The sequence below is a fragment of the Tachypleus tridentatus genome, chromosome 4, assembly GCF_004210375.1.
Source record: "Tachypleus tridentatus isolate NWPU-2018 chromosome 4, ASM421037v1, whole genome shotgun sequence".
Lineage (NCBI taxonomy): Eukaryota > Metazoa > Arthropoda > Merostomata > Xiphosura > Limulidae > Tachypleus > Tachypleus tridentatus.
In genome coordinates, this window is record NC_134828.1 from 51450970 (window position 1) to 51475984 (window position 25015).

The following is a 25015-nucleotide window of genomic DNA, read 5'->3' on the forward strand; positions in this document are numbered from 1 at the left end:
CTCTGCAAGCTGTTCTTTCACCGCCCCTTCACGAGCAACTAAACCACGTGCCTGTTGACCGCCCGCTGTCATGAATAACTGAGGTGTCCAGTGAGTGGCTCACCAGCTTTGTAGAGATGAGTGGCAGTTGTTAACAGTTCGTTGACAGGACACTGATGTTTGTTTGTGCTTGCTATTTTATTAGGGCTTTATTTACAAGAAACGTGTAATAATTTTGACAGTAAAACCTCTGAGGACACAGTAAACATTAACGTTTATACTAGTACTATATGAAGAAAATAGTTAGTTTTTATAGTTCCGTGTGACCAAAATGTAAAATGGTTTTGAGCAAAAATCACGGACAAAAATAAACTTTAATTTAAATTGTCAAACATAATTTCATTTTCTGGAATATTAAAGTATACTATTCTTAATCAGATGGAAATTATTGTATTCTAGAGATGTGTACGAGTTCTTTTTTTGCATAATACACATTTGTTTTACACTATTATCACTAACTACTAGTTCTGAGTAAAGACATTGTTAATGTATACCCTTAACGTATCGATTCAGTATTTACACTAAAAATTTTACGTAACAGAAAAAATATTTGAATGCAAATAATACTGAAATGTTTTATAGGAAAAAATAACTGAACACTATGACGTTTAAACATATATAATAGTAAACTTATATTCTGTTTTTTAATTTTTTTTAAAGTGAGACGTCGAAAACATGTTTACAACTTAAACCCACAAACATAAAACGGTATTAACCCTTAAACAGCTGCCATCATCAATTGATGCTGCTACCAATAACATTCTCCCTGTTTGAGGCTTAACAAATAACATCATACAATACAATGTTTCGCCATCATTAATATGGCGTCATCTAATCATAGTTATTTATAATTATTATTTTTTTACGTATGTAGGATACCTTCATTACTTAGCCCCCAGGCTTTATTCTAAGTCTACTTATATCCTCAAGGATAATAAGTTGATAGTTATATAAGATTTAAGTACCTTCTTTAAGCGGTACGTCTGCTGACTTACAACGTTAATTACCAGGGTATTATGTAGTTTTGTGCTTAACTTCGAAGAAACAAACAGTCATCTCTACCAATAAATCAATAACAGTTCAGCAGTTCTAAATTAATTTGATGTCAATAGCTCTCGACAAAAACATATTTTGAGTTTTACATGTAATTTTGCATCAGTTCTTGCACCTATATGTAGTTTCTTCTCCCTCAAATTAAACTTATATAAGTTTAAAATGGTCTGGTGGTTAGGGTGTGCTCGACCCTCAATCTCGGGTCGCGGGTTCTAATTCTTCTCAACGATAAACCTCGCCATTTCATCCATGGAAGCGTTATAAGATGACAGTGAATCTCATTATTCGTTGGTTAAATAATAGTCCAAAAATTGGCCGTCGGTGTTATTAATTACCTCATTTCTCCTTAGTCTACCACTGTTAAATTAGGGACGTTTAGCGTAGATAGCCCTTGGCTAGCTTTTCGCTAAATTAAAAACAAATCAAACTAAACTAAAGTCTATTTCTGACACTGTTCTATCTCACCATATAAAACGTGTACACTAATTTATGAACATAATTCTTCTGACTTATAATTATGGATTTCAATGAAAATTTTATAATATTTAGTGTTATTAACAGCTGTATCCAATGAGCACATTTTTATGTTTTTTGCATTTTTATTAGTCCATATTTTTGTCATTTTCTACATCTATTAGCTCAACAATTCAAATATGGGGAAAATTTCGTTATCATCAATAAAGTCAGGCTGATATAGATCGAATCTGCAATTCTAATATGTTCAGTATTCTACATTACTTATATATAACTTGATATTTGATACCGATGTTTACTCAATACTTACATTTATATTTCCGTTGTCCATATTTAATATCAGGTTAAGTTTACTCATGAGAACGTCTTCACCATTCCGTCTCTTTGTACGTTTAAAAACATACATCATATGCACATAGACACCCTAAAAGTGGAAAAGCACAGAAATCAATAGACGTTCTTCCATTTGTCGATCATCGTGACATTACATTTTCAAACATTGTCGCCAGATACCACAGATAGCATGTAAATAATTCGTGTACCTATTTGTTATTACTTTGCATAGTGATACATATGGATTCTAAGCCTATGCTTTGTGGGCTAGAAGCTGTCAAGGCATTGAAATGTTATAGGTGTAATGTTTCTAATAAAATTTTATTAGACTCTTTTTTTTCCACGTTCTTCTTAATTTGTCCGTTACGAATTTCAAACCTTTTGGTTTAAAATGTTAATGTATGAGTTAGTGTAATGCGAAAAAAACAACAAACAAACGTATCTTTGCCATCTAAATGATTTGGATATATCAAATCTGAAACTTATAAGACTGTATTTTGTTGTTGGTTTTTTTAAATACTATGTGCAATAGATAATGCAACTAATGAATACGGCGATTTGATCTTATATACCAGATAACTAAATTATATATAGCTTATATAACATTTCAGGTCAAATCCCATAACTATTATATTTAATTTTAATTGAGTTAAATTCATTTACTATAAATTTTGTATTTTATTATTCTAACAAAACTTAAAGAACTTTATAACTTTAAAACCGTCTAAAAATGCTCACTGAATTTAAAAGATTGTCTTTAATTATTAAAATTTCCACCGGTGTGTGTTTTCCTTATAGCAAAGCCACATCCGGCTATCTGCTGAGCCCACCGAGGGAAGCCGAACCCCTTGATTTCGGGAGACTTACCGGTGTACTAGCGTGGGGTATTTTCTAGGGTTTTAGTCAATTAATATTTAAAATAATATAAAAGTTTATTACTATGCCTTGACTTGTTATTTATTCGGTTATGGTATTTTTAGTTTTGCTTCTATCAGCAATTTCGAAGGCAGGACGTTGAAAAGAAGTCAATTATAAATTTGAATTATTATGGAAAAAAATGTATGCGCCGTACATAAGAAAATAATATGATGTCATGTATCAAACTGTAAAGATTGTTTTTGTTGTTCTCGTGTGTCCACGCCTGAGAATTTCCTTTGTATCCAAATCTCATTAACCTCTTCCAATTATGGAACCTCAGTTATACATATTACTACCGCCCATAGCCTTATTCAGGGTTACAGTGATTAGTTGTCACAGTTTGTTTTTGCGTCTACTTAAATGTGTATAAGTGCACATATAGTTGTTCGTACAAAGTCTTGTTGCTTCCCATGCTGAAGAAAAGAAACACTTTACAGATGACCAAGTTTTATCTAGACTTTTGTTAAGAACTTATACATATATTTTAGTGGACGTCTTATCTTCCAGATTGGGAGAGCAACTGGCAGACTAGAGTTAATTGTTTTAAAGTACAGGTCGTATGTACTGTTGTACATAATTATTTAGTGATTGTGCACGTTTTTCTCTAACGGAAACAAAGTATTTCAACGATCACAAATGTTGTTTTTGTTTTTTTCGAATAATTTTATTAGGGCATTTGAAACACCAAACTCTGATAATACATTATCTAAGTAGGAGAGATTTGACAAGGAAGACACTGATAACTTTTGTCACTACACTAGTTGTGCAACAAAACAAATAATTAAATAATTAAACGGTCTGACATGGCCAGATGGTTAGGGATTTCGACTTACAATCTGTGGGTCGTGGATTCGAATCCCCGTCACACTAAATAGGTTCGCCTTTGAAACATGGGGGTGTTATGTTGTGATAAATCCCACTATTCGTTCGTAAAAAGTAGTCCAAAAGTTGGCGGTGGGTGGTGATGATTAGCTGCCTTCTCTCTAGTCTTACACTCCTAAATTAGGGACGGCTAGTGTAGCTTTGCGTGAAATTCAAGAACAAACAAATAATTAAATATTACCCAATTTGATTTTAGTTTAGTAAGTAATTATTTTCGTATATATTACACTCCAACGTTTCATGTAAATTGAAGAAGAAATTGTATAGTAAACAAAATTCTTTGAGGCATAAATAAAAGACATATTATTAGGTTATTTAGGAGAATTAATATTTTCTAACTTACTGTATGATCTAGGTATTCAATTAAGTTTTTATGTTCTTCGTTGTTTAAAGCATACTGTTTGAATGATCTTTAATCAGTAGATCTATGATGTAAATTTATTTTTATTAAGCGTCACTGACAGTTTTCAAATCTTTCACAGTGGTTTAAAATATTCCCATATTATTATATGTTTTCACAACTTCATACACAAATAGAAATCTATTAAAAATGTTAGTGGAACGCAAAAAAGATTAACCTGATTAATTTGTTTTTGGATTTCGTACAAAGCTACTCGAGGGCTATCCGTGCTAGCCGTCTCTAATTTAGCAGTGTAAGACTAGAGGGAAGGCAGCTAGTTATTACCACCCACAGCCAACTTTTGGGCTACTCTTTTACTAACGAATAGTGGGATTGACCGTCACTTTATAACGCCCCCACGGCTGAAAGGGCGAGCATGTTTGGCGGGACGGGGATGCGAACCCGCGACCCTCAGATTACAAGTCGCACTCCTTAACACGCTTGGCCATGCCGGGCCCAACCTGATTAATTAAACGTGTTGATTAGGAACATTAATATATTTGCTTTAGAATCTTTATGTTGCAGTGATGGTCCGGGCGTTCGACTCGCAGTATTTGCGTAGTAGATTCGAAACTCGTTTCCGAAGGTGTACGCCCTTTTAGTTGTAGAAATTCATTTATTGTGACGGCCAATCCAATATTAGTTGGTAAAGAGTAGCCTAAGAGTAGATAGGGGGTGGTATTAACTAACTGTCTTCTCAAAAGTCTATCACAGTAGCTATGCGCAGAATTCAACAAACAAACACAGAATAGTTCTTACTGTTTTTAATCTAAACTTAAATTTATTCCTTAATTGATACATAATATCTGTTAAATACGCTGAAACAAAGACAACCTTATTTGTAATTTACCAAATAAAAACATGATAATTTATAGTATACTTTTTGCATGATTACAGGGAACTTATTTAAATTGATATGTTGTTTAATTTCGGAATTTGATGAACAGCTTTGCGCATGCCTAAAACTCTATAAACTACACTATTATTAAGATTACTTTTAGCCTAAACTAAATAGTCTGTTAAAATGTTGAAAAAAATCAACTTCCATCCAAGTTTTGTTGAATTCTCCATAAAAGACAAGCTTGAGTTAAAAATTACACCCTTTATTTAGCAAACTTATAGATATTCTCTTCACGTAGAGATAATAAGTTTTTTAAAAAAAAGAACCATTTAATTTCCCTTTGCTTATTAGCGTCTTTAAAACGGCCTTAGCATTTTTAAATGTATTTTTGTTATGTGCTACGTTATGTCTATATTATTTCTACCGTAAATGCACAGTAAAATATCCCCTTGGAGTGTCTATTATGCAGTATTTTCTAATAACATTACGCCCAAACTGTGTGCAATCTTTCATAGGTCATTGATAAATTACTTAATGTCACTAGGGTACGGAGACAAGCCCTTGCAATTTCTGTTTATGTTTTATGAAAGTTTGCTGTTAGGAATTAAAGCTAATGCACCACTAGACAAAAGATCCCGGGTGAACAGAAATAAATAAATAAATCATTCTTAATAACCAAGTGAAAGAAATCATCTTAATTTTTTCCTTCTCCTGGAGTGGCAATGGGTAGAAATAAATACAGACTGTTTATTAATAGTTTTTAGCGTTTTGTGTAAAACCTTTCATAAGTTTGATAAATCACAAATAACATAACGTCTGCCTAAATGCAGTTAAATACAATCTTTCTCAATCAGTCTTAGAATGCCTCTGTTTTGCACCCTCCCCCGTAGCTCAGAAATAACCACCAATACTTACAATTACAATTTTGAATCGATCCTTGCATTGGTCGTACCATAATAAATATACAAAGAAAAAGCCGCTATTTTATAGTAAAAAAAATATAATTTTACTATTACTTTTATAGAAACATGTTTTTCTAAGGAGATGTAAAATTGAAAGAGACTTTATCACAGAAAAGACATTGTACCCCTGAACTCTGATCATATTTTGTTTTAACATTAAAACAAGAAAAATCTGACAGGCTTCAAAATTGTTACAAATGTCAGAGTTAATATTTAACCAAGGGCAGATATTTAAAAACTAACAAGATAACATTTTTCTAAATGAAACCAACGTTGCAACAGGATGAAACTGCACGTTTGAACCAGAGCAGCACCTGTCCAGCTACTTCGAATATGGTCATTATCTAGTGAAGGGACTTTCTAATGAATTGGAAAATTGACCTATTGTCAGTAAATGACACCACAAGCTAGAAAATATATATTTTTCTTTTACTAAAATGAAAAACAGAATTAAACACTTATTTTACCTTAGTATTTAGTTTTTAAACACGAAAATTAATTATGTTATTTTTTCTTTCTAGGTTAACGTCTCGTAAAACCATTGACAACTAATGACAGAAGACCAAAAAAATTGCATTTTATCTATTCCTTGTCATACCTTATATAACACTCGAAAATAATATTTCTTAACAATTAACTAGATGGCAGCACGGTTACACATTTGCTGAACATTTTAAATTAAGTTGTATTTTTTTTGCTATTCTCTGTTTATGTTAGTTTAATTCTAGTTTTGACGAAGTTCTTTTAAGAAAGTTAGTTTTAAGTCAGCATATACAGCGTCTATGGCCCCCTTTCACTGTCTAAAATATTCGTTTTATTTAAGATTTTTCAAATAATTTTTGTGTATTAGGAAAATGTGGCACTGCTCAATTCTAGTAGGTTTTTAACATCTATTTTTAACTACTACGCGAAAGTTAATGTTTTTAACACGATTTTTGTCTTTATTAAACAAAATCGCTAACAAAGTTAAAAGCAAGCGACATGCATTGTTTAATGTTGTTCAATATTCCCCCTTGAGAAGACTTTAATTTGGGTACGACTGTTTTTTTTAAGCCTAAGAATTTTCGAAGTTACATAATTAAGCACGTGGATCTCAAGTTAAGGCCTATAAAATCGGGATGTGATGAAATGCAGTAACAAATAAAATGCAAATTTAGTCAAATTCGGAAGTATGTGTGAAAAATTAGGTGAACATGATGCCATAGAACCTGTAGAAAGAGATAAAATTTACATAACTATAAAACAGGCATTTCACCTGAAATGTAATTAAAACGCTGGGAAGTCAAAGCTTATCTGTTAATAAGCGAACCGGGGATACCGTAGCTTTATTTTGAGCGACATAAACCCTCATACTTACGACTGAGACGCAGGAAGGGAGGAATATGAGTATTGTTTGTTTGTTGTTAAAACGTAAAGATATACAATGGACTATATGTGCTGTGCTCCCTGCGAGTATCAAAGCCGGATTTTGAGCGTTAAAATCAGTCAGACCTTCCACTGTGTCAACGGTGATGGGGTGAGTGGGACAAACTATAAGCATCAAATTAAATAATTTGTTTGTTTGTACTTAAGCACAAAACTACAAAATGGGTTATCTGAGGTCTCCCCACCAGGAGTATCGAAACCCGATTTTTAGCGTTGCAAGGCTGCAGACACACCGATGTGCCACGGGGGGGAGCATAAGTAAAAGAAACTGAGATCTCTGTTTGATCGTTGGAGATTCGACGAGCTTGTCCTTTATTTAATGGTTAATTTTATTCGTTTAGCACATGGTTCTTATCACATAAAATAATACATATTTTTGTGAGCGAGTTTAAAGCCACATAATAGAGGATCTAATATAACTTAAAAACACATTTGGGTCGTTTTTTACTAATATATAACATCTGAATTCTTTAATATATGTATATATATATGATATATCTATAATAATTTTTTAAACCTAAGAACTACATTGTTTAAAGATACATAAAGTGCATAAGTTACGGACTAAGCTTTCACAATGGCGGATAATGAACAGGAATTCCGCAAGAAGTAGTCTGTTTGTCAGTTCGTGGTTTATTATTTGGAGAAAATAATCAGTCGACTGACAATTTATATTTTACAAATACTAAAATCCAACTAATTTCTATTAGTTAACTAAGGCTATCGTCTCTTGCTTATGAAAAAACTCTATTTATTTTCACTACATTTTATTACCTTAACTTAGGTCTTAATACTGCGCATCACTCTATTATATAGAAACACTATATCGTTTTCTCTAAGTTTTTACGTGAACTCAGCTTTTAATATTGTATATTATTCTGTTAATTAAACTTCCGTCATTATATTTTAGAATAACTGTATCTATTTTCGCTATGTTTTACTACTTTAACATACCTTATAATACTGTACATCATTGTATTAGTTAAGCTTTCATCATTAAATATTTAGATGAAATACAGTAATTTCCAGTATTCTTTACTGATATAACACGCTTTTTAATACTTTATATAACGCTATTAGTAAAATACTTTAATCCTTACATTATTAGAATAACTACATTTATTTCCTCTTTTCTCCAGTGGTTTAACTCGGTGTTGTTAAGCCTGTACAATATGCTGTTAGTTAGTCTGATCATTATAGTATACAATTTAATCAAAACGTGTATTTTTATAACAGAAAATTAACTGCCTCAGTACGTTTTTGACAGATACTTCAACGTTTGCAGAGTAGCTCTATTCTTGGTTCACTCGTACAAATTTGTTCCGAATTAATGATAAAGATTACCTCTTTGGTTGCTTACTAGCGTTGATTGCCTCTGAAAAGGGAAAAGAAGAATCTGATACTAAAATTTCCTTGCCATAAATACAACATCATGAGTGTTAAGTCCTGCTTGCGTAGCTTTGGAAGACTAAACACAGGTGAAAATGTTGCATTCAACTGAGTAGAAAAGTTTGTTTGTTTGTTTTGAATCTCGCGCAAAGCTACACGAGGGCTGTCTCCGCTAGCCGTCTCTAATTTAGCAGTGTAAGCCTAGAGGGAAAACAGCTAGTCATCACTACCCACCGCTAACTCTTGGGCTACTCTTTTACCAACGAATTGTGGGATTGACCATCACATTATAACACCTTCCACGGCTGAAAGGGCGAGCATGTTTGGTGCGACGGGGATTCGAACCCGCAACCCTCAGATTACGAGTCGAACGCCTTAACCCACCTGGCCATGCCGGCCCAAGTGGGAGAGTAAGCGGGGTCAACAGCGGGGGGTGTAGATAACATGCGAATTTTATGTCAAAGAAAAAAAAAGAAAGTTTGTTGGCCAAACATACACCTGTTGGACTTTGGCCTGATTTTCGAGACACCATACCTAATACGCAAACGGACTGCACTCACGTCAACCATATGAAAGGCTAATGCTGGTTAGTGGCACAAAATAAAACTGCAGTAGACACCTACTTATTTCAGTAGCTATATTAACTTTTGTATACCTCATTATTTCGTGGATTAAATAACCTTAGAAAGTAATTGCAGGACTCGGTATACATATCGATGTTAGTTGCAAAAACTGACAAAACAATTTTCATATTATCTTAGCCATTCTGAAAAAAACAAACAAACAACAAATTAGTCACGTCATGCTGTTACGTTTGTTTTGTTTTTATTTTCTGGCGTTAAATATCACATAGAAAACTATTTTGAATATATATTTTAAGATAATAGCTTAGCGTATATTAAACGTGAGAGAGCGAGATCGTAAATTGTTTTATAAGAATAAAAGAAAATTGTAAAGAAAAAAATAAAAAAGACAAGAATAAACAAATAAATTTACAAAATGGACTGTTTGTGTTTTTCCACAGCAGGTATCGAAACTCGACTTTGAAGATTAGAAACTTTTAGACTTATCACTAAATCATTGCGAAGCAGAACTGGGTGTTTTGGATTTTATCACATTTCTAACAAAAGTTAAATATGTGTATTTGAAGCTAAAGATTTTTCTAACAGGACTGGAACTTGTAAGATGTAACGCAATCTTGTAACATGTTCTTTTGATGGACAACTGGTCATATATAGCAAAACTTCACTGGTTTACGAATTTACTCTTTTTTTTTTTAGTTTATATAAGAGCGCCTACAACTCATGTAGTTCTGAGTAATGTTCATGAGCGATTTCTGAAGAAACGTAGTCGATGATTAATCAACTCCTCACGCGTTGTACGTTTCATTAGAATAAGCAAACAGAAAAGGACAGTGTTAAGTGTGCTTTCCATTCCAGTGTATCAAGTTTACTAACCGAAAATTTCTAAAATTCCATTTATTAATTTTGCTATTCATCATAATTTAAAATGGACAAACATATATATACATTTATTTTTATTAAAATCCTCAAATGCAAAACTAGAACACCATTGAAGGGACATTTGGTCTTGTTAAGTGTTTTTAATGTGTCGAAAATGGTGATTAGTGTCATTTTTTATAAAAGGAAATAAAGTTATTTGTACATTTTTTTAAAATTATTTTTCTGTTTTGGTCATTTGTAAAAGCAACAATTTGAAAAACAAAACAGGTCATTGAAATTTAAGATCGTCGACTATTTTGCATACCAGCCTATTTCAAGTAATTCAGTTGAACAACGTTGCCTGTATGTCCAGTTGTTTTTTTGTTTTTTGTCTCTAAAGGATCCAACTAATGGTTCAGATAGCGATAAATACCCGACTTATATTTTAGATATTATAAAAATGTCTTAACACAAGAGAAGCTATTGTTAGAAAATCAAGCAGGTTTTTTTTGATACAGTCATTTTGATGAAGACTTTAAGGGAAATATTGTATGACTTCACTTACACAAAAATTAATTTTTATCTATTGCACATATGAAAGTAAATTTAAGGTACTTCTGATCACGTATATAATTAGTAAAGTAAAATGGTATAGTTTTTTAAGGGAACAAACCGATTCGTGTTTGTGTTTATGTCAGCTTTTCTGTTAATGCGTACAAAAACTAAAATAGCATCCTCTCAAACAACATGTTTGTCCCTCATTTCTGACTTGTAAAAAATAGTTTGACCTTTAGTCCCCAACAGTATCACATTTCTCCAGCAACAAGAATTAAGCATCTCCATCTACAGAGTCTGGTAACCTGTATTTTGTTTTATAGTATAGTTATGTCAATTTATTTGCTACTTCTAGCATGTCTATATAAAAGATTTAAATACAGTTCATGTGCTCAGCTTGATTGCCTTGATCTTAAATATCCTCTAGTGATCTAATAAACAAACAACTGCTTGAACAAAGTATTTAATCCAACTGAAAGTCACCAAAAGTTACTACGTCCAAAAGATTTCCTCTAATGCCGACACACATTTACAGAACATATGATACATTCATTAACATATATATGACAAATTTTTCTCATAATGCTGCTCTGTTAGTCCTTAATGCAGATGAGTTATGCTTTTGCTATAAATTACAGTTAGACTGAATAGTTACGATTTCTATATCGGTTTACCAGTTCGTCCCCAGTGACATGGTAACTAGTAGTAAAACAAACTTGCACTATTACAAAGAAGTGTTTGTGTTTTATGGTTCTCTAAAATAATTTTAATATTAAATCGTCCGATTTTTAAAAAAATTAACCATGCGTGCAAGAAATAGATTTGATTTTAAACCGGAATTAGTTGTGTATAGATACAACTCATAGTATGTTTAGTAACTTATTTTGTTTTGTTATATTTATCTTGTTTTGTTTTAATTAATAGTTTTACTATATACTGCACGAGTTTGTTAATAATGTAATTTGCAATATATATCCACGTATATATTAGTTTTTAATGGACTTTAACTGGGATTATACAAAGTGTTTCGTACATTTGTGTCGTGCTTTTCAAAGAACAGATAATTAATTAATCATAATGCATGAAGCGAATAATATGTTTCTGTGTGTGTGTTGAAAAAGATAGTTTTAAATTTTCTCTTAAAAAAGGTTTAATATATATATATTGTATTTTAGAAATTATTCTGCCCATTCTTTAAATTGTTTAGCATATACATATTAAACATAGTTTACATGTATTTATTGTATATCTTTTTACTTAGAGGACTGTATTACATTGTTAAATTAGTATACAAATTTAAGACTAATCTGCCTTTTTTGAAGAGATCTAATCTTGTGAGATATTATTGGAATTGTGGCCGAAAATACTGGAAATGTTTTTGTCTTATGATACTGCACATTCTCTGCTTGACTAGCACACTAAATTATCTACATTAGATACTGGGTTAATTGTTAGTTATGATCCAGGTAGATGTTTACTTACTGATATTGTACTTTTATGGTAGCTATTTTTGTTACAAAACTCACCAAAATATTTTTTTTATCTAAGACAGTTAAACACAAAGGATGGAAACAAATATCAAGAAGCTGTCCTTGATTAAAAATACAAGTATTTTTTATATGAAGGATTCATTGCAGGTTTATCACTAGATAGTGTCAGTTATTTGTATATTGAGTCTATACCATGTTTATGTTTTGTTCTCCTTTCATTCTAGTTCTTTTAGGTATTTTGAATTATATATGGTTTCAGATGCGACTATGTCATCTTTTATTGAATTATATCACTAAATATGAGTAATTTTTTTGTTCTTAGATCGTTGTTTACACATTGAGTTTCAAAACTGAGCTGGTTACAAAATGTATACTTTTTAAAAAGTTCTAATCGTCTATATGTAAAAAATCTGTTAGAGTTTAAGTTTCATTCTTCACCACAGTAAAATCGTTCAGTTAATGAGTCCTCGTCTGAAAACCATTCTTTGTGATATTGAAGTTTGAGGAGTTTATTAATTTGTGATTATTTAGACCGTAGTCAAACATTTTAAAATGAAATGCATAAAAGAAATCTGAGCGAAGTAGACCGGAAAAAAACAGTAAAATTCAGTAATAGGTCTAGCCTTCGTATAGTCTCCAGGAATATGTTTAATCACTATCTCCACTAGCGGATAAGGTGAACTCAGTAGCTTCGTATTTTGGACTCGTACTCAGATTATTGCCGGTTCGAGTATAGCTCTTGTCGTTCTGTTGTACAGAGGTTCGATTCCATTCGGTGGGCTCAGCAGATAGCTCGATGTAGCTTTGCTGTAAGAAAACACACACATACGTTCTATTGTGTCCTTGAGAAATACACCTAACTCCTATTGTTTCAGTCTATCCAGTTATGTGAAAGGTACTAGCTGATAGCTGGGGATTGATTTGTGAAGAGCTGTGTGAGGGGGAATGTGTCCTCTTTCTCATCTGATTGTGCAACATAAGCCAGAAAAATCAAAATTCAGCACTAGATTCTATACGCCATTTCAGTATGAAAGGGATTTTACCTTGACTGTACCAACTACTTATAGATTTATTACGTTCAATGACGTAATTTCTATAACCTAATCCTTTTTGTTCTATCCGTAGTGCAGTTTGAGAAATACGTTGTTTTTCTTTCCAATATTAACCAATTTTATAGTGATTAGAATATTTTCTGAAACATTAACTGACAAACCAATAGCTTTTGTTTGTTTCTTTGTTTTGAATTTCGCGCAAAGCTACACGAGGGCTATCTGCGCTAGCCGTCTTTAATTTAGCAGTGTAAGCAGGGAAGGCAGCGAGTCATCACCACTCACGACCAACTCTTGGGCTACTCTTTTACCAACGACTAGTGGGATTGACCGTAACATTATTACGTCCCCATGGCTGAAAGGGCGAGCATGTTTGGTGCGACGAGGATTCGAACCCGCGACCCTCAGGTTCCAAGTCGAACGCCTTAACCCACCTGGCCATGTCGGGCCATAAACCAATAGCTTCTCCATAATAAAAATAAATACCTTACTCAGTTTGTTCATTTGCTGACATCATTTCGTGTTCTAGTTTCAGGAAAGGAAGCCCAAGAATATTTCATAGCTTAGAAATATAAAGTAACATTAAAATGGTAAAAGATGCTACCTTGAAGTATGCATTTGTCGTTTTAAATATGATTTTATTACAGCTGTTCCCACATCTGTGCTTTAAAATCAATAAAAGGTAAACAAAAAGGCTGCTTCTGTGGTAAACATAATTGTTGTCTCTCATTCCGTTATTTCATGCTACATTTTATACTGTAGTATGAAATCAGAAAGCAGATGTCGCTTAACCTTGTCTATCACACTGAGTCATATCTATTCCTCGGCATTCCTTCAGAAACATAGTAAGTGGAATTGATATCGCCTTGTAGAAATGATATGTTATTACATTATACAAGTTGTTTATGTTTTAATCACCATATATACTGTGGAAATCTTAAAACAGCCTAATCCCTGTATGCTTAAATGATGTAGATAAAACTTATTTATTTTTTTCATTTCCGTTATTTTATATTTTTACAAATAAAACAAAGACTGTTTTACTGATAAAATTCCGATAAATAGACATGTTAAATATTAATGATTTGCCGTAGAGTATACATTAAATTTATGTGCTTCGTGCCTTTAAAGTGAACAAATTATTCACACCACATTGTTTTCGTGTTTGAAAACTCCTTACATAAAAGGAAAAGACCTTCAGTTGATAAAATGAAAAAACAAAATCAATTTTCCAATCTTTCACTTATGCTCTTGTTTTTCTTCACTTGATATTTCTGATTTGTTTGTTATCTCAACATTGAACTACGATTTTTCTTAAGATGTTTTGCACTTCACATCTAATTCCACTTTCTTATTTACCCCTATAACCTCATTCTCAAAGTCCTCTTTCTCCATACTTTTCATCTGATTTTATAGTAATCTTGCTTTCCTTTTCTCTGTTATTCAATACATTATTAAACTTCAGTTTTTCTTTCATAACACCTAATTCTCCTAGTTTTCTTCTTTTCTAAGTCTATAGATATAACGTCCAGCTATTTCCTAGCATTTAATCTCTTGCCCATTTTTCTTCTTTGCGTAAATAATATCATTTTTGTTTTTTTTCTCTGTTACCTTACTTTTCAAATATTAGCGATTTTGTGTTTTCCTTTTTGCTTCTAGACTTCTTTTTTTCTTTTTATCAGAAGCTGTTGATAATTGCTAGGTCTCTACTGACACTACAACTCTAACACGGTTACTTAATGTAGCGTCTCTTTTAAATTTTCTTTCTTTCTCAACCGAGCCGTTTTTACATATATAATATAAAATTTTGTTGTCACATTTGGACCGATCAAATTTTCTAAAATAGCTCACTTAGCCTTCTGAGAGTTTTGTTATAAACAAAAGTGGGCGTGAGAGTAAATCCAGTAAAATATAAACAGTTCTTGTCGAACGTTTTGGCATTACACAATGGTTAAACATGTTTAACGCGAGTCTAATAAAACTTATGCTTAGAACTATTTCAATAACTTTGGTGTTAGAGAGAATTATACCAATTTTATGACATTTTCAGTTTGGGTGGTTTTCTTTTCTTTATAGTTCTCTTGATGAGCAGTAACTAAACTCTAATAGTATTAAAGAGAGCAGTAGTAGGTTGGCCACACAAGTAGAATCTACAACTCAAAGTTAAATCTGAGTCTGAGCTCATTAAATAATACGCTGATCATGAATCTCTACTATAGAGGTGGTAATCGTGTAGTTTTATTTTGTCAGGTTAATATGTGCAACACTTATGTTTGTTAACCAATGTGGTTTGGTGATTTCTACTCTGCAATAAAAAGAGACTGTGTCCATAGATTTTAACTAAAAGTGTGGATGTGTCAGATGGTAATCAACTTCATTCATTCACTTAGTATGGTATTTTTAAAAAAAACAATGTTTGTACATTCTTTCTGAACTAAGAAGTTGTTATACGAATTTAATATTATACCTATCTGCTTTATTCTTAATAATTGTTAATACGAATGATTTGAGCTGTAATACAAATGATGTCATGAATATTAATTAATAGCTTTACACGTTGTCGGTTACGTATCTTGTTTATATACAGTTTATTTTGAAATATTTAGTTTTCGGGTAAGAATAAGCTTTGTTTATATACCTGATGGAATTACATACCTGGAAGCTTGTCATGGCCTAACAGATAGGACACTGAACTAATAATATGAGAGTCATAGTTTCAAATCTCCGTCACACCGAAAAAGCTCGCCTTTTCATCCTAACATTGTCATAATGTGATGGTAAATCCCACTATTCTTCGGTAAAAGAGCAGTCTAAGAGTTGTTGATGGGTGGTGTTGACCAGTAACTCTTCACCTAGTATATCTCTACTAAATTATATACAAGTCTGCTATACAGATATTTTCCCGTTTATATGGTTTATTTTGAATTTCGAACAAAGCTACACGTTTATTTTCTATAACCGAGATGCCGACTGAAGTATCATGAAGTTAATATTGACAAACGGACTATTACTTCTGGCACTCACTGTTTTCAGACATCTGAATACATAACTGTTTTCTATAATTATCAAGCGCTAACTAATTGTTTTGTTTGAAGCGTGAATATTATAACAGAAAGGCAGATATTGTTTTAGCTGTTGCACTTATGTTACCTGCAAGATAATTAAAAATACGAACTAATGTTTGTAGCAATATACTAAATGGTATATTATTGATTGCAAACTTCAGTGTTACTCTACTCAGATTTTGTCTTCGTTGTATTTTGCCAGTGAACTATTAGTCTTGATCTTTGTTTTAACGTTATTTGTAACTAAATCTGAAACCTGACTACAATAGGATATTTTCAAGCTAAATATAGGCACAGTATTTCACATTGATGTACAGGATATTTTGAAAATTTAAAAAAGTTCAGTAATAAATGCAATTAAGTATTCAATAGCCCGCCATGACCAGTTGGTTAAGGCGTTCTACTCGTAAACTCAAGGTCGCGAGTTCAAGTTCCCGTCACACCAAAAATGCTCGCCCTTTCAGCCTTGAAGGCATTGTAATGTGACAGTCAATCCCACTATTCGTTGATAAAAGTGTAGCCCAAGAGTTGGCTGTGGGTGGTGACGAGTAGCTGCCTTCCTTCTAGTTTTATTTTGCTAAATTAGGGACGACTAGCACAGATAGCCCTCGTGTAGCTTTGAGCAAAATTCGAATCAAACCAAACCAATGCCAACAGAAACAAACATTTGTTCATCATTCAAGAATGCTAACAGTGATACAAAATAATTTCTGAAAGAAACAAAGATAGACTAACTTTGATCCTATGTAAGAATGTTGTCAAAAATATGGTGCTTTCAGATTTTTTAGGTAACAGTTTCCACATGGTTGAATACGTGTAGCTAAAGCTATATCGTCTTTGAACAGAACATTTTTATGGTTAACAAAAATACACCTTCAAGTTTTCTAGAAAACACAGAGAGAGAGTGTTTTCTTTTGTGTGCCAGTACGTGTTATCTCTCGAGTTCATTTTTAAATAAGCATTAGCTCAAAACAATACCTCTATTTATTAATATCCACTCATATGCTTATCAGTAGAGGAATATACATGAGATTAAGGAAAATTTAGTCCGATAGTGCTACCACGAAAAACCCGTTATCCCTATAAATGAATAAAGTCTATTTCTATAGATTACATTGCAGCAGTTTTCTGATAAATGACTTTTTAATATGCAGAAGCACTATATAAATCAGCTCTTTACGAAATACGCGTGGTCGTGCAGCATTCACAGAAACACTTTTATTTTACACATGTTTATCATATTAGATATCAAAATGTGTACACCAGGTATATATGTGTGTGTGTGCTTGGCTTTGGAAGCTTTAACTTCAATAATGCTGTTAGTTGTCTGTTTGTCTGTTTAAGTACGTATGTGCAAGACCTTTGACGTTTGTAAGGTTTCCTTTTCTCGTCAGAGACATTTTGACTACGTAGTGTTATTTGTTTAAATAAGGTCGACTAGAAGGAGGACAAAACTAAGGTATAGAATATGAAAGCTGTAAGTTGATAATTATGCTTCTTTGTCAGCAGAGTAGATCATTGTTCTGATAATAATGATTGTTTGGCAGTAGAATAAAGGCTATTTATGAATAACTGTGATTGGTGTGATGTGAGTATGAAAACTGTGGTTAGAATCTGAATAATGCCTTTTTATTTCTAAATAACTGAATTACGTAAAACAAGAAACGATAAACCAGCATTGCTTGCCACTTTAATAAAGCATTTCCATTATTTTTATTCGTCATTTTCAATACGCGTGTGAGCTTTAATGTTCCTAAACTTTATAAAGTGCTGTTTGACTGAAAGTAAAAGGGGTAAGCTTTTCTCATAGGTAATTGAAATAATGAATTAGAATTTTTTTTTATGTCAAAATGAGTAAGGCGTCTGAAACTTAACATATTTATAACCTATAAAACATGCCTGTTGCTCATACCTACCAATACTTCCAGGCTAAAAGTCAGCATGTGTTTCTTTTTTAAGTTGTGATATGTCTGCTATTATTTCTAGTGGGTGGATTGGATGAATATTTACACAAACATCTCAGTTTTTATAAATAGTTTTTAGCCATCATCTTTTGCTATAAATTACAGGGATAATGAATCCGTGTTCAACATGAAACAGGTTCAAGAGCATCCTTAACTTCTCTTGACGTCTATTGGTGTTTGATTTGAAGACTGGCGCCTAAGTAATTTAGTGATGATACTTGGCTCATCTTCCATTTCTTCATCCGTTGTCATTTGAACAAAGTGCGCTAATGAACTCTTGGTTGTCCTTTATTATTGAACTATAATCACCCGTCTTTATTCTCTGTCACTTTGTCTTCTTTCATTACGAGGACAAAAAATTCCTGATTTCTTTTGCCACTTTATTCTAATTGTCTGGTAGCGTTGGTACTTTCTAATGGCTGCATATAACCTGCAACAAATATTTTTTCTGAATATGAGAGTTTCTGTACATTCAATTAGGTATTTTAGTTAGATATCAGAATGAATATTCTGCTCGGCATGATAAGTTTAAAAATTAATCACACACTAGCTGTTTCAAAATGTGCTTTTTTATCTTTTAAAAATCACGTAGTATTTTGCCAATCTGTACATTAAAGCTCCTGAAATAATACCAAATATTACAAAAAATCCACATGTACAGAAAGTTATAATATGTTTATGTGTGTTAAATTTTGATTACTTTAGGTGTGAAATTGCATTTACGCATTTAAAAGTAATTCTGTTGTTTTTTATAGTGGATACATGATTAATGTTTCAGTTTGTAGTTCACGAGAGGCTTTTGATCAATTGAGAAATACTGTCCCAGCTTAGTCAGTTTTCCCCGATGGAATATATTCACACATTCAAGTAATAAAGATATGTTCAGATCACATGTTCAGGAAAATCCCATGTACTTAATCTCATTAGAAAAAAAAAAAGAATTAACTTAAGAAACTAGGATCACCCAGAAAGAGACCTGCAACAAGTAACATCCCAGATGTGCTAAATAAACAAAATGCTGTGACGTGTGAGAATCCACTAACATGAAGATCACTGACAAAAGCCGTCAACTTGTTCCAGGTAACAATTTCTAACATATCTAAAATAATCTCCGTCTGGAAAAGCAAAAAAATTAACGTCTACGGAGGTTGTTTCCACGACATATTCATTCAACTATCGCATATCTCAAGCAGCTGGAGAATGAAACGGGTATTCATACTATTTTGGTGAAGTCGCTAGACGCAGCGCCTATAAATTTTTGTGCGATTCAAGTGTTGAAACAAACACTGAGAAATAATTGCATTAGCACTCTTGATCGTTTGTGGAAAGCATACAGGAAGAGGGATATGCAAAATACACGACAGTCTTACAAAGGAGCCTCTTGCAACAGAAACTATGCTACATGCTTTCAACCAAGAGTACGGTCGTCAGATAAAACAGAATCGACGTGCAGACATTGAATGTAATGACATGGTGGGGCTCCTAAATCGTTTTAATATAATGTACTCAATATCCCTATTAAATCTAAGCTGTAAATGTCGGTTTTTAAAAAAAATCTCGAAAGATGGACGACAACAGTCAGTTTTTGAAATAATATTATTGGTGTTTCATATAGATCTCTACTTTTGAAACATTTCCATTGCAACTATATCCTTAATGACTTTTTACCATTTTAGCTGAGACAATATTTTCCACGCTGTAATGTGTTAATAATAATATCTAAATTTTTTAAGAGAAAATCTCTAGTTACTTACAACTATCTGTGCAGGCCTTTTTACAATCATATTTTCTATTTCATAAAATATTTAGAATAACCAGTACAGATGGGATTTATTTGTAGTAGTTTACTTGGTTTGTTTTTGTATGTCTTGTGTCTTTGGATGACTTTTTATAGTAGTCCTCTGTGTTTTGATGATACTGATTTTTTTCTGCAGTATCAGTGTTTACCTTGTGTCGACATTATTATTTTCTATCACTGCATCATCTTCTTTAGGCTATTATCTCAAAACGCTCCACCCAGTGGCACAGTGGTATGTCTGAGGAATGCTAAAACCAGGTTTCGATACCTCTGGTTGGCAGAGCACAGGTAGCTCATTATGTTGCTTTCTTCTTAATTTCAAACAAACAAACAAACAATCTCAAGACTTTAGTATTTGCCAAGAAAAAGATGCATGACTGGATGGATGTATTTTAATAATACGTAATTAAGTTTTATAGAATGCAGCATTTATACCATATGGAACTAAGAAGTGGCGAATATGATAATTCTTACATCTGTTGTAACGTAATATTTCAAATACGTACCTTTACTGTACGCATAAATAACGTGAGAAGTTGTGGAACTTATAAAGATTATGACAGTGAAATTCAATCTGTTTGACTTTTTAAATAATTAGCTATGGTGAAAGTTTCTAAGTGTCACATTTCACATGTTCTAGTGTTTTAGTGACATTTGTTTCTGATGAACCTATCCAAAATATTTTTGGACGCTGCAGAGTGTTATCATCTCAAAGAGATTATACTTTTACTATTTAATTTTTAGCAATTTAATTATAACTGATTGTAAACAACCAAATTTTGTATTATTTTACAAGTTTTAGTAATTATGCAATATGCTAGTGTATTGCTTCTTAACCTTTTCGGCTTAAAATGCATGTTGTATAATAAGGCTATATTGTGAAACGCGTGGGTTTTAACCTTTTAAGCGTTGTACGTGATTAGAGAAAGTAACAACACTTTAAAACCGCAGGCTTTCTGTTTTACTCATTTTCTTTATCAGCTAACACTGTGTTGAGATTCGTTAACTTAAGTAAGTCCAATTACGGAGCTAATTTATAGTCTCAGCTCTTGGTAACTATTTATTTACACCACTATCAAAACATGAGGACGCCATTGAAACTTAGGTTACTTCAAATAGACGAGCATCATCCATGAAAATTGCTGAAAAATAGTGAAGTCACTAATGCGAATTACTGTTCATGGTTATCATCAAACCTGTATAAAATTTTGACGGAATTTAGAATGTGGGCCTTAATTTCATTAATATTTGTTTGTATTGAGAGATGTTAGGCTATTTAGCAACACAACAGTAAGAAACCTTGTGAATCAATTTATTATTTGTCTATTTCAATTTATTTTACATCAGAATACAACTATAAAGCATATGAAAAAGAAAACAGCATTACTGGAAATACATAGCAATTTTCTTTTCAACAGTTATTCTCAAGACTACTTAAACTGTAGTTTTACGTCATGAATCACGATTCTAATCGAGTGTGTGTGTTTAGAGCTACGTGTGTTGTCTAAAATAATCGGTCTAATTACTGGGCTTATAGAAGAGTGACCAAAGTTATATCCAGCTTAAATTGTAAAGCGCACTAACCTATTACCAAAAAGATGCGAGTGGAATATTTTAAATGCCTCATTCTGCGTAGGAGAAGTAAGTATTTGAGGCTTCAGTGCTACTTGATTTGTCTAGTATGAAAGTTTGTTTGTTTGGAATTTCGCGCAAAACTATACGAGAGCTATCTGCGCTAGCCGTCCCTAATTTAGCATGGTAAGACTAATCATCACCACCCACCGCCAACTCTTGGGCTACTCTTTTCCTTTTTTTTTTTGAGTGACATAGACTTGAACCAACGACCCTCAGTCTATACGTCAAGTGCTCTTAACCACTTGGACATGCCGAAACGAATTAAAATAGACATATTTTTTCTTATAGTTTGTAATTTTGAAAAATGATAAACGAAATTCAGCAGTTAACGTGATCATGCTGTGTATTGCCTCTCTGCACTTTGAGAGCACATAGGTGCATTGTAAGAGTGATAAGCAAATGACATAATTAAATAAGATAATAGTAGCCCAAGAATTGGCGGTGGGTATTATTTATTATCTGCTTTCTTTCTACTCTCTAAGTGTAAAATTAGGGACTACTACACGCAAATAGTATTTCTCCATCTTTGCACGATTATCCGGAAGAAACAAACAATATCCAATTAAATATTGAAAATATTGCCTGGATAAATATTTAGTTGAACTTTATTAATTCCTGAATGTAATTGACAAATGTTGCGAGATAAAAAACCAATAAAATACATCATGCTATATGTATTATAGAATACAAAGATTAGAAAAATGTATATTAGGTACAGTATTTTAATGATGTGGCCAAATATACTATTCAAAACAAGAAACGCAAAAGGGATATTTTTGTTATTTCAAAGATAAATATATGTAATAACGTTACAAGCTCAGAGTATGTGATGTTACACGTGTTAAGGCACTGATTGTCAGACCAAAATGACAATAAAAGTTGTGCACTTTGAAAACGGAGGAAAACATCGGATTTTTCGCCAAAACGCATGCGTGTCCAATAACTTTGTTTGAGAGATCTGCATGTTCTGCAAGTGCAACATGTGCAAAATCCCTATAAAAGTGACGGGTTCTCGGTTTCCATAGCTCAGTGTTAAGCCACCGACACGCAATACAGTTACGCCAAGACTGACGGAAGCACAACGCAACAACACCATTGGTCGCTGTAAGCAGGCGAATCTCGATCAGATGTTGCCAGAGCTGTGAATGTGCACCCAAGCACCATCACAAGACTATGGAATCGTCACCAACAACATGGATCAACTCGTGACCGTCCACGATCTGGCAGACCTCGTGTGACCACGCCCGCACCGGTTACTTCAACTTCGGGATAGGTCCACCACTGCGACGTCTACTGCCTCAACTATACCAGGGCTGCGTAGGATTTCCAATCAGACCGTACGCAACCGTCTACGAGATGCAGGAATCCGACCTCGACGTCCAGTCAGAGGCGTCATCCTCACCCAGCAACATCGTCAAGCATGGCTGCAGTGGACTTGGGCACATCGGGTATGGCCTCATCAACGATGGAGGCATGTTTGGTTCAGCGATGAATCACGTTTTATGCTTCGTAGGCAGGATGGAAGGACCCGTGTTTACCGTCGCCGAAGTGAACGTTTTACAACAAACTGTGTGCAGGATGTTGACAGATTTGGTGGTGGCAGCATCATGATGTGGGCTGCCATCGCCTACAATGCCAGAACAGACCTTTTGCACATTCGAGGGAATCTTACGGCTCAACGATACGTCGACGAGATTCTTAGGTCCCATGTGCAACCCATCATGGTGAACGTCAACGACGTTTTTCAACATGACAACGACCGTTTTCACACAGCCCGACTTACCCCTGTCTTATTGAGACACCACAACATCAACGTTCTTCCCTGGCTCTCCAGATCACCAGATTTAAACCCCGTCGAACATCTTTGGGACGAGTTGGACCGACGTCTGCGACAACCTCAACCGCAGACTCTACCTCAGCTTTGCAGGCTGAGTGGACAGCCATTCCACAGGATGTGATTCGTCATCTCATCGCTTCCATGGGCAGGAGATGCCAAGCAATTATTGATGCTCACGGGGGGCATACCCGTTATTGACGTTGAGTGACGTTAAACTTCACCTAGTGAGCGTGGACTTCGCCTTTGCAGACTTTGGATGTTCAGCAGTGAATGTGCAGAACTACCCGGAATAAACTTGTTAACAATTTGTCTCATATTTTGCGTTTCTTTTCTGAAGAGTATATTAGCTCACTGTCCGATTTTTGTAGTCTCACATGTCTCTGAAACGCCTAGTTAAATTAATCAACAAATTAAATGTGTTTACGTAAAATGACGAAATAAAAACAGCGTGACAATTAAGTAAAATAAAGCTTAGTGTGTTTTAAACTATATTTTTTCAACATTTTTAACCATTCCTTTTTAATATAGTTATAACGTGAAGATAATTTTCGTCTTAATGGTTAGTACCTACCTTAAATAAGTAGCATTAGAAGATCACAGAAATAATTAACATAGTCTTACAAAATAATATTCACGTAATGGTCAAGCGTTTTAACAAATGCGGTAATTTTAAATGTCAAGAAGAATAGGCCCAGCATGGCCAGGTGGTTAAGGCACTCGACTCGTAATTTCAGGGTCACAGGTTCGAATCTCCCTTACACCAAATATGCTCGCTCTTTCATGTTACGGTCAATCCTACTGTAAAAGAGTAACCCAAGAGTTGGGAGTGGATGGTAATGACTAGCTGCCTTTCCTCTAATCTTACACTGCAAAATTAGGAAGGGCAACCGCAGATAACCCTCGTGTAGCTTTGTGCGAAATTCAATACACACAAACAAGGAGAATAATCGCAGAAATAGTTTTAATTTTGAACGCATTGGGACTCTTAAGGTTTGTTTGTGGTTAAGCAAGTATCGAAACCCAGGTATTAGCGTTGTAAGCCTTCAGAATTACCGTTGACCCATTTAGTGGAGGGAAGGGTTGAACCTTAAGGACTTTCCGAAATAAATATTGCGGCTTTCTGAAATTTCCTCCTGATAAACACTGGTATATGGTTGTCTTCTTGCTTATGGTCTTTCAAACCTTTACCATATGTGTCTTATTTATATATATATTTTTTGCAATTCCCATCATATCTTGCGCACTTGTAATGACCTTTTGTTATAGTACACCATCCTCAACTTTTCATATATTATTCGTGTTTTATTTTTGCACTGCATATACTGCAAGACAAACAGTTCATAAGACTTGGGATTGCTTCATACTTGACCTTTATACATATGTACTTACAAAATTGTGCGTTGATAAAAAAATTCAACACAAAATGCATTTAAGGTTCTGGTAGGATTAACATATTAAAATACT

At 33.5% G+C, this 25015-nt stretch overlaps 1 protein-coding gene and 1 long non-coding RNA gene across 4 annotated transcripts in view; one reads left to right on the forward strand and one right to left on the reverse strand.

Moving 5' to 3' along the window:
• Window positions 1–25015, forward strand: part of LOC143248122 (thrombospondin type-1 domain-containing protein 4-like) — a 203382-nt gene that overhangs the window by 41441 nt on the left and 136926 nt on the right. The gene's annotated exons all lie outside the window — the stretch shown is intronic.
• The window catches only part of LOC143249122 (uncharacterized), a 98272-nt gene continuing 90943 nt past the window's right edge, over window positions 17687–25015 (reverse strand). For all 3 annotated transcript variants that reach the window (XR_013027565.1, XR_013027568.1, XR_013027569.1), the window contains one exon: window positions 17687–18711. This is a non-coding gene — a long non-coding RNA (uncharacterized LOC143249122). The remainder of the gene's footprint in view (window positions 18712–25015) is intronic.